The sequence below is a fragment of the Pipra filicauda genome, unplaced genomic scaffold (genome assembly GCF_003945595.2).
Source record: "Pipra filicauda isolate LSUMZ 115617 unplaced genomic scaffold, ASM394559v2 scaffold165_size2600900_pilon, whole genome shotgun sequence".
Lineage (NCBI taxonomy): Eukaryota > Metazoa > Chordata > Aves > Passeriformes > Pipridae > Pipra > Pipra filicauda.
In genome coordinates, this window is record NW_024104162.1 from 835472 (window position 1) to 846704 (window position 11233).

Here is an 11233-nt window from a genome sequence, read left to right on the forward strand (position 1 = left end):
CAATTTATAAGTATTGTTTTCCTTATAATCATGAGAATAAACCAGGGCTGGGCTGGGCTGGACTGGGTTATGAGGCTCATGGAGGTAAAGGTTCACATGAAAGCTGACTAAGGAGTCAGCCCTTGTTTGTTATGGGTCTTGCTAAGGCTGTTTCACTGCATCCTGAAAAGAGGCTGTAAAACACAACAGGGCTGGCTTGAAATAAAGATAAAAATCCCTCTGAGCAAGCTGGTTTGCTGCTGAACATCCTGGTCTGTGGTGGTACCTGCTCCTGACTCTCAGTGGAAGCAGGAGGGACAGAGCTGGTGACAGGGTGATACTTGGTGTGTACCCAGCTGCTGCCAAAGGGGAAAATGTGGTGTCCTTGAAACATGGACATTCAGGGAAACCTGGGCTGGGTCCTGCTCCACACAGTTATAGACACATGCCTGTCTGCAGTGGAGAAGCATCGTTTTCCTTTTTTTTTTTTTCCAGCAAAGGAGAATAATAGCATTTGCTGCCTTGTGGGAGGGTTTCACCAGCACAGCCCTGCACAGAGCATTCTCTGACAGGCAGAGTGATGCTCAGGGTGTCTGGTACAATGGTTTGGGTGCTGCCGTGGGTGTCCCCCACCCTGGCAGCTCATCAACCAGCTGAGCCTTCCCTTGACTCAATGCGTTTCACAATCCTCTTGGACATGCTACTTTTCCTGCGGAAGCCTGGATAGGAGTGCCCTGGAGCATGGTCCCTCTCACCCACTGGGGGGGGGGGGGGGGGCACCACAGCCCCCCACCCATGTCCCTGCAGTGGTGGAGGCACATATTCCCTGTGATGCCTGTGGTTGCCTTGTGTTGTGACGAGGGTGTCCTGCCAGGACCCTCCAGCTGAGACTTGCAGCAAATGCAAGAAAAACATAAAGGATCTGGTGGGGGGACGGTTTTGGTTGTTTTTCCTTCTGGGAGGCCCTTTTCCGAACAGGAAACTTGGGGGTGGTTTGGGATTATTCATTAAATACTCGCTGAGCTACTAGTGCTCAGTGGCTTCTCCCTGCCATTCCCTGCCCGACAGCGCTGCCTGTCTGCTGCCTCTGACCACAGCTGCACACATGCAGAGCAAACCTCGATTTTCCCTTCTTACAGAGAAACTTTGTCTTCAGCCGACAGGCTCCTTGGTTGTTGTGAGTCTTGCTAAGGCTATTTTGCTGTATCCTGAAGAGAGGCTGCAAAACACAACAGGGCTGGCTTGAAATAAATCTAAAAATGCCTCTGAGCGAGCTCTCTTGCTGCTGAGCTTCCAGGTCTGTGGTGGGACAGAGCTGGGGGCAGCTGTTCCTGGGTACTTGAGGTGTGCCTTTTGGCTGAAACAAAATTTCACTTGGTGGTTTATTTCAGCCGACAGGCTGAAGAGACCTTTCTGACAAAGGCCTTTTTCATCAACTTTTTTAAGCCCACCAGATAGCTGTGAGCAGGGTGGTCTGACAAGGGCTCTGGCTGTTGCCTGAAGCCAGGTGCTCAGCAGACAGTGCCCTCACACCCCTCTCTGAACCCCACTCTTTCCCAGAAACCTGTTTCGCTCTAGAGAGCAGGACTCACGCACAGCCCTGGGGTGCGGCTCTGTTGATTTTATTTGTTTTCTTGCTTTCCAGGAAAAGCTGGACGGGAGCATTGGGTGAGAGGGCAGGTTTCCAGCAATAGAACTGGGATTTGTGCTTCCCCTTGGGTTTGCAGAGCATTCCCTTGGCCCAGGCTCTGGACCACCTCTGTGCAGGTGTCCTGCATTCCTGGGTGGGTAACGCAGGGTCCTCTGAAGGCACAGGCACGTGCAGCTACAGGGGAGGCATCACTGAGGTCTGCCATGGCCTCTGCCTTTGCCACCCAAGCATTGGGAAAGCCGGGGGAGCTCAAGAAGCAGGTTAGTCTGTGTCCTGAAGGAGCAGCCTATGGTGCTCCACAGCCATTTCATGTGATAGCAGTAATGCAGGGCTGGCAGAAACCTTGGGAGGCCATCCAGGTCATCCCTAAATCATCTCCTGCATGAGTTCTGAATGTCCCCACTGGTCTTGGACATGCGCTCAGAGGGCATCCTAACGAGTAGCCTGAAACTCTGCTGAAATTCAAGCTTATTACTTCTCCCATCGGATGCTGGGAGCCTCTTCACAGCTCCCTGCAGCTCCCTCTTGCGTGTTCACAGACTTTCTGCATCCAGAGTAGAATCCTGCAGGCTCTGCCAGCTGCTCCTGTACCTGGAGGGTACAAGCTCTGAGCTTAGACTTTTCTGGCTTCATGAGTGTTTTAAGAGCAAACACCCCCGGTCAGCTTGGTTTAAAATAAATAAATAGTAACAATAACATCCCCTCACCCCCCCCCCCCAAATGACGTGGCTCAGCCTGTGATTCACCCTTTCCTGGAACCTTGATCTCCAGCCCGCCTTTGAACACTGGTTATTCATACCTGGAAGCAGGATACTGCATAAGTCTTTCCAGAACCACATCTTCCTTTCTTTGCCCACACTTTTTTGGTCTATTTGCCAAGATCTATCCTACCCCAACGGCACATCCCCTTGGAGTGATATCAGCTGTGTGTTCATTAAGCACCCTGGCCTCCAGCTCAATTACTGAGGCACTGATGGAGCTGGCAAAAACAGTGTGCCTCCTTCCACTTCCACAGGGAATCACTGGTAACTAGTGAGAAGAATTTTGCTGCATATTTTGCAGCCACCTTGCAGGGCTTGAGTTAATCTTGAGTTTCTTTATTTTTCCAGTGGGAATGACAGAGCTTTGCTTAGCAAAAACCCTACTAAAGAAATACAGTTTTTATTGCTCTTTTTGCCACTGGGGCCTGTTGCCCTATTGCAAAAGAAAATTGACTTGGAGTAACAAGAGTAATTATTGTTATTGACCACTCTGACAGTTTCTAAGTGCTTTGCATTTCCGTTCCCAAGCAGTTCTGGGATGCTGTGGGGACCACCTCCAGATCCAATACCTGGAACATATTTGCCTTAGCATAAATAACCCTTAGCATAAATAACACCTTAGTGGTGTCCAGGTGGTTGTGAAATATTTGGAGTCCTGCATTTGACCGTGTAGGCAGGAGAGAGGTCACTGGCCTGTTTGCAGATCCAGGTGAAGGCTGGAGGACAAGTGAGGCTGTTTGGGATCACAGATGTTGTGGATGAGGACCTCATGGGCGCTTCTGTGCCCATGCAGTCCCCAGCCACGACACCCGTGGCATCCCAAATTTCAACACCCCATTTTGCTAGCACTTGTAGCGAGGTGGCACCAGGTGGCAGCAAGGGACCAGGATGGGGAGCTGCTGCAGCAGCCTGGGGGAATCAGCTTCGCCCCCAGCTCCAAACCGCAAATTCTGCTCCTTGCTTTGGGCTGATGTCTAGGCAGGGTCTGGTCTCTCTCTGGGACTTATACCCTCCATATGTGCCGAACCCATGTGTCACCCATCCAAGGGCAAAGCCCAGCATTCCTATGCTTGGAGCTGGGTGCTCTCGGGGTCAAATTCACTCCTTCCATAAGATGCCCAGACTTTGAAGTTTAAGAGCAAGTCACCCCTGAAAGGAGTTAAATAATTAACTTGTTTTCAGGTTACTGGATTTGGCTTGCAAGAAAACTTCCCTGTGTCAGCAGCTCTTGACGGCTGTTTCTGGGCTCTGGCTCAGAGGGGGATGATGTGAGGGATGTGAAAGGAAAAAATAGGTGATGCTGGGCCAGAGCACCACTGCTGGGAGTGAAATCAGTTTGCGCATCCCATTCCCTGTGGGTTGGAGGAGACAGGGGTGATGCATCTACCCCTTTTAGCCCTGGAGAAATGATGTCAGGCCTCCCATCCCACACAGCTCAGGAGAGCCTGTGCAGCATTCTCCTCTCCTCTCTGCATCTCTCTTCAGCACCTGCTCCCCTGCTAGCAGTTCCCATTTGAGCAACCAGAGCACTGTGGCCAAGAGGGCTCCTGCAAATCTCCTGGCAGTGCTTGAGAGCTACTGACCTGGATTCAGTTACTGGGAGATGCATCTGGCCATGGGTTACCTGCCACTATTCTCTGTGTCAGCGCCTGACTTTGGGTTTAGCTGCATTTGGAGCCTGAGCAGGCGGCTCTGGATGGAGGCTGGTGCTGTGCCGGCACACAGAAATGGGATCAACAGCCTCTTCCTGTTGTGCAACTGTTGTGCAGCCCATGTAGAGAATTTTTGGGAGATTTGTCAAGGCTTTTGTGTTTTCAGATAATATTTATTTGCTTGTGTCAGGTCTTGATTTCACAACCAAGGGATTTAAATACTACAGGCTGAGAGGGGGCATGAACCTTGCCTAGTCTACCCTGAAGTGCCATGTGCTGCTCCTGAGGCTCTCCGTGCCCATCCCAGCTGCCCTCACCTGCCCAGCCCTGGGCAAGACTCCCCAGTCCTGCTGACTCTGGAGCTGGGTTCTGGCACAAACATTATTTAAAGTTTTGCGTGGCAGCCCACACGTGTTTCTGCCCCTATGTAATAGTTCAGCTTGGGTATGAGCCCACTCATCCAACCCACATGGTGGGGCCTGGGCTTCAGGTACCAACACCTCCCGCTCCACACTCTGTGCCAGGGGCAAGGGATGGCTGAGCTCATCCCACTTGTGTGCAGAGCCACAGGTGAGCTCTGCCCATGGGGCTTCAGGCTCTTGGCAGGGCAGGGCTGAGATTTGAGCTCCTCTCTGCTCTGAAACCTGCCACTTTGCCACTTCCCTGCTCCCCATTTCTGGTTTGGTCCTCTCCTCATTGATCCTGAGGTGCAGCTGGGACCAAGGAATAAGGCACAGTGCTGTGTACTCTAACCAGCATCTTTCTAGCAAGACCCATATTTACTGGATTTCAGGCATTTGGCATTTTGGCTGTGCATACACCTGACCTTGCTGTGTTTCTGGTTATGGTTCCCAGAGTAGGCACAGGGATCCAGGGTGTGAGCATCAAACTTCCCAAGGTGAAGCCACCTGTAATGCATGGGGGGAAAAGGCAGGGAAAAGTTGCAAAACCCAGGGCAGGGGCCAGAGCAAAAGGTGTGCAGCTGACATGCCATCTGTGGTTCAGGGGGCATCAGGGCATGGGCAGTGTTTGGAAAAATAACCCCTAGAGAGGCTGCTAATGCCGGCAGGAGCCTGGTGTTCACTGGTGTCCTGGCCCCTGAGGGATGAAGCCCTCATGCCCATGGTGCCACTGGCACATGTGCTGCAGAGAGTGACCTCTGCATGGCTGGCAGTGGGGGGCTGTGAGACGGGGCAGGTGCTCCCCTTGGCCTCTCACTTTTGGATGGGTGCTGTGGGGAAGGAGTGCTCTCCTCCCACTGCCTCCAGCCCTTCCCACCATGCCAGTGGTCCACCAGTGAAAGGCAGCCAGCTCCTGAGAGGTGTCCAGGGTTGGTTTGGGAATGGTGGATCAGATGAGGCAGTGAGCAGCTGCCCACAAAAAGTTCCTTGGCTTTTTCAGGCTGTTGTTTAGCTCAACCCCAAGGCCCCCAGGAGCGAGGTGACCGTGCCCTTGTGCACCACAAACCAAACGCTTGTCACTTGACTTCACTGCCCTGGGACACTGCTCTCTGTGGGTTTGCCTTTAATTGAGTGAGCGAGGTGCCTGCCAAAGATCAGATTGGGGTCAGCTTCAGATCTCCCAGGTGCAATCCCGTGCCAGGCACGGGAGGAGGGAGGATGATATCTTGCCCTGCTGACCGAGGGAGGCTGGCGTGCGAAAGGCCACTGAGGGCTGGCAGGAGGTGTGCCCAGGCAGCACCTTCCTGCTCGCTTGGAGCTGCACAGGCAGGACCGCGTATTTGAAACTGTGTGTCAGCATCGGGGTTGGGAGTTGCTCCTACAATCGGGAAGGTTGTTGGCTGTGCCAGTGGGTTCAGCTGGAGTCATTTGCATTTCTTCAAGTAACTGAGGGATCTCCAGGAAAGGGAACAAAGCCACTTCAGTGGCATCAGCCAATTCCTGGAATGGGAACACAACCCCTGCTCTGGGCAGGGCAAGCCCTTAGGGAGATGAGTGTGAGTGGGCCACTGGGAAGTGCCAGCCTCTTGACAGTGGTGCTGGGAGGGACTGAAAGAGTGGCAGAAACCTTTGTACAGTCTTAGCTGTGTTTTTCCTGTTATAAAGAACACAGAAAGCTTTCTTGATAAGAGCTGACGTAAATCAAAAACTGAACCACAACCAGGAGCTCTCCTGAGACGTGCCCTTGAGTCCCAGACCACAGGGATGGGATGTGATGCCAGCACTCTTATGCAGCATGTTTGTTGTCAAAGCTTGTTCCCATTATAGTCACACCTCTCTCTGTGCCGAGGACATGGCTGGTGTCCTGTCCCCTTCCCTTTGTGGAGGGCCAAAGTTGGTGGGTGGTGAGAGCAGGGCCTCCCTGTTCCTCTCCTGGATACCAGGAGCTATGAGGCTCTCATAGCTCTTTTGGGGAAATCAGGAATAGTTTGTGTAAGATTTAGTCATCAGAGGTGGGAGTCAGTCTCCCAGGACCATTACTGCAGCTGGAATGACTCCTTCATCTTTATCACCAGCGGGAGCTGGTTACCCATTTCCAGGCTCTGCACTACCTCCCGTTCTTAACGATTCCCACATCCTTCAGGAATCTTCCCCAGAGTAATTCTGGGTCCCCTGCCAGAGCTGAGGGCACCCAAGAGCTGGTGCTAGACACCCACCCCACCACAGGCCTGCCAGCACTGCCTTCAGCGTGACCAAATTTTGACCATTAAACCTCTCCAAGCACTGGCGAGGCAATCCTGCTGTCATAGGCTGGACTGACTGGCACTATGTAGTGTTCAAATTGCCCAGAAATTCCCTTTTTGAAACTTTATTTGCAACTGCTTGCTGCTTTACCTAGTCTCAGCTGTGGGGCTGGCAGTGTATGGGACAAGTTAAGGCAGTTGTTGCTGAAATCATTTTAGGTGTGGTCAAACCCCTCATTACCTCTGCATAATCAGAAAGGAAATATAAAATCTAAAAGAAAATATAAGATATTTTGGCATTACAGGCACTGGAACCCTGTGGGGTGAGTCTGACCTGACCTGGGGCATCATCTCACTTCCCCCAGGCTTTGTCCTGCCAGGACCCCAAGGGTTCATGCAGGGAGCTGAAGTGAAGGGGATATGCAGCTATGGGGAAGATGTCTCCCCTCCCTCCAAAGCTGTTGTTTCACTGGAGCATTTTGCAGGAGAATATGGCAGCTCCATGAGCTTTCCCAATGGAAAATCCTTCCAGTGCTGTTGGTTTGGTTTTTGTGGTGGCTCCCTCTGCTAAATGCCTCATTACGGGGTGAGTTAGTATTTTTGATATTTTTAGATGCTGTTCAGCCCAGCGTCAGGACTTTGTAATTAAAGGAACTGTTTTGGCAGTCGGATGTTGCCAACCTGGAGCTCTTGGTCTGAAACCGCCTTCCCACAGAATTATGCGCGGCGCCAGCATCCCGTCCTGGGGAGGGCACGGCTGTGATGGGAGGGACAGGATCCCTGTGGGTACCTGCCCACCATGTCAGGAGGGATGGAGGGGCTCGAGGGGCACAGACGCAGTGGACTCCGGTTTTTTTGAGTCCTGACATTCTGGAGCCAAGGGCTCCTTGTTCTGCTGCTCCCTCGATGAAGGTGGCAGGCAGGGTGGCACAATGGGGACCAGTGTGTGAAGGCCTCTTCTACTGCATCCTCTGTGCCCTTGATCCCTTGCTGCATTCAAAGTGTGTCCCTCCTTCAACCCCACCATGGGAGTCACTCATCCCAGAGCCTGGCTGTGCCTCGACAGGTTGGGCAGCGACTGTCTGAGCCAGCAAAGCCTATTTCCCTTCATAGGCTGAGATAAACCTAAAAATAACCTTGTTATCTTCCACTTGATCCAAATCAACCTCAGCCCCAGCTATAAATAGCCATGAGTATGTCTAGGTGGGTTGCAGGGGATGGGGCGCAGTGGGGTCACTGTCCCCTGTGGGGGCTGGCCTTGCTGCAGGGGGGCCTCTGCACCAGGCTGCAAAGCTGCTGCTTTGCCCCCACCATGGGGCCAAGGCACTTGCTGTGCTGGGAGGGGCTGTGCCCCCAAGGTACCTGCATGCCAATGGGTGAGGAGGCTCTGTCCTGTTGCAAAACAGGTCCCAAAAATAGTCTGAGTGCTGGATAAACATCACCCCATGCATCTTCTCTGACATGGGACCTTGCCCGACATGTTACTCAAAAATCTCTCAACACCGTTACAACTGCAGGACCTTGCCCTGAGGGGCCACTGTGGGGTCCCACCTGGCCTCATGCTGCCCGTGGTCTCACCCACAGGGACATGCTGTGCTGTGCCACCCAGGGCTTGCTGCAGCCCCTGTGTTGTCCTACAATGACCAAGGCTCCCAGCACCCTCAATTTTAAAATCTACACTCCAGATTTGGCTGCTCCTCTTTGCCAACCTTCCCCATCTCCAGGGAGTTGTGCCTCCTCCCAGCTGCAAATGCAGAGGAGTTTTGGTAGGGAGGCAGCAAAAGAAACTTTGTCTGAGGGGAGAGGGATAGGGCTGGATGGGTCAGTGAGGAGGGTGAGAAACCGGCTGGGAATTGCACTGGCTAATTTCTTGGCTCAGCCACTTGGAACTGCCAGACTGGGACAAATCCCAGTATCCGCATGTATCTGCTGGGAATGGGCTGCTGCCCCCTCGCAGCATGTCCACCTGTCCTCATCCCCACCACCAGGCAATGATGTCAAGCTGGAACATATCACACCAGCTGCAAAGCGTGGTGTCCTCTGGCCTGGCTGGATGATGCCCTGTGGCAACCCCGCCCTCATGTCCACCCACCTGTCTCTCTCCCCAGCTGCTCCAGACTGGGAAACCCATGCAGTGGCACACTGGGTGGGAGAAATGATGCAGTGATCTGCAGTGATCTCCCCATGCCAGTGGGGAGCCTGGCCCTTGTCCTGGCACCAGCAGGCACATGCAGGAGCAGGGCAGGAGGGACAGAGCAGCCTGACACTGCACCAGCTGCCATGTGTCTGGCCAGCAGGGTTGGAAAACGGAGCTCGAGGTGCTGCTGTTGGGGTGAGTCTACAGCTTGGGGCTGTTTTGGGGCTTAGGGGCACAAGTGGCCCTTTGCAGCAGGGCTGGGGCTCTGCTGGCTTTGCAGCAGTGGCAGGGCAGGGAGCCCACGGTGTCCCCGGTGCCTCGTGTTGGGTCCTGGCCAGTGCCCTTGCTCTCGCTTCTCTGGGCACTGAAATTAGCCACTGACATCAAAGAGAAGTGAAGTAAAAAAGGAGAGGAGAGGTTCTGTTTACTTAAATCAAAAATAATTTGTGGCAATGCATCTTCTTCCAAGGCAAACAGTGCAGGAGCCTGTCCGTGCTAATTTGGGAAGCTGAAAGGGAGTTAAATAAAAACATGAACCTCTGACAGGGAAACAACCGGGCTCGTGTGCTAAAATAGAGCCGAGGACGCCAGCAGCTGTAGCTGGAGGAGCTGGGGAAGGGCTGGGAGGGAGGGGTGAAGTCCAGGGTGGCAGGAGGGAGGTAACCCGCTGTGTTCCAGCATTGTGCAATAAAGGATAACCTCACTCCGTGCTGAGCCCTGCGCCAGCAGCCGGGGCCAGCCCGCGTCCTGGGTGGGCAGGGCTGGAGTGCTTGCATGGAGGGGATCTGCTTGTGTTCTATACAGCGGGTTTATATGTGTATATGTCTGCCTGCTCTGTGTGGGACTGAAGCTGGGGACCCAAATGGGCCATAAGGCCACATACCCCCCAGGAACTGATGTATGTGGCCAGGACTGGAGGAGGGGAAGTGTCACTTCCCATCACCCCCACTCTCATGCTACCCTAAATGGCTGCTGTTGTCCCCAGCATGGTTGCTGGTACTGGTAACATGTCACCATCCTTGGTAGCGGTAACTCGGGGGTCAGCACACCCTGGGGACGCCCTTGCAAAGACTGTGGGAGGGTGTGCGGTGGTGGCACCCCTGCCTGGCACTGTACGTGCTGAGGGGAGGGGTGCGGGTCCTGCTGCTGCTGCAGGACGTCCTCTTCAACTGTGTTTCTGCTGCAGCTCCTCTGCAAGTCCGTGCAGGCAGGGAAGCCCCGAGCCGGGGGGTGCCACTGCACAGTGCAGAGCAGGCAGCTGAGCTGCAGCGGAGGTACCTCCAGCTCCCCGTGCTGCCAGGTGAAGTGGCAGAAAGTGCCACCTCCGATTGATGCTGAGCCTCGCTGCGCGGCTACTGAAAGGCCTCCGGTGAGTCACAGTAATGCTGGCACTGCCCGTGGAGGTGTGACCGCAGGGAGCCGGATGTGAAAACCAGCTGCTTTAATGAGCGCGGCAATGTGTTTGTTTGGGCAGCGGGGAGGAGGGTGTGAGACATCCGTACCTGCGGAGGGAACAGCACGGGCTGTCCTGGTCTGCAACCTGTTCCAGCAGGTTTCTATATGCTCTGAGGGGCACCTGGGAAACACCCCCAGTGTCAACCCCAGCAGGAGCTGAAGGGCTCCCCAGTGCTGCAAAACAGGGAGCCCCTGCGGCATGTTGAAGAGGATGGGACCCTGTCCTGTCTGCTGGGGCAGGACAGGGATGAGGGACCGGCCAGCAGGTTTTCTGGGGCTGCTTCTGTGCAGCTGCTGGAACATTCTCCATTAGGGATGGTGCTCGATCTCGCCCAGCTCCAGCCCCACTGCAGCTTTCCTGTGGCCAAAAGCAACTAAAAAGTTGCCTGTGGGGTCAGCACTTGATAACAGGGCTATTGGCAGGACAAAATAACCTTCCATGGTGGGGCACCAGGGTACCAACGCCAAGGGCCACAGAAACCCTGTGTCAGCAGCACTAGAAATTGTTTTCCTCCCACGTTTTCTGAGTTAATGGTGGAGTTGAGCCTTGGCTGTGCAGAGACAGGGGTCCAGCTGGTGGAAGGGTTTTGAACTACAGCAGATGTGTTTCTGAGAAGGAGTGAACTTCAGCCCTGTGTTTACCAGCAGAAATGTGCTGCCTCGACAGTCACCTTCTCACTTGCTCGGGATTTTGTTATGTTGGCATGGTTTGGCTTCACCTCCTCACCTACTCTCTGCAGAGGGGGGAATGTCCCACCTCACAGAGAGGGATTAATTGCTTGTCAGTATTTTTAGCCAGCATAGTCGGAATTTACCTGTAACTGAAGCAAAGGGGAATGTGGCACCAAGGAGACCAGAACCTCAGGGGTAGCTGGTTGAGCTGTGCCCTGGTAAGTGTCCAGCTGGAGCTGCAGGAGCAGATACCAAGGAATACAGGAACATGTGCAAAACCCA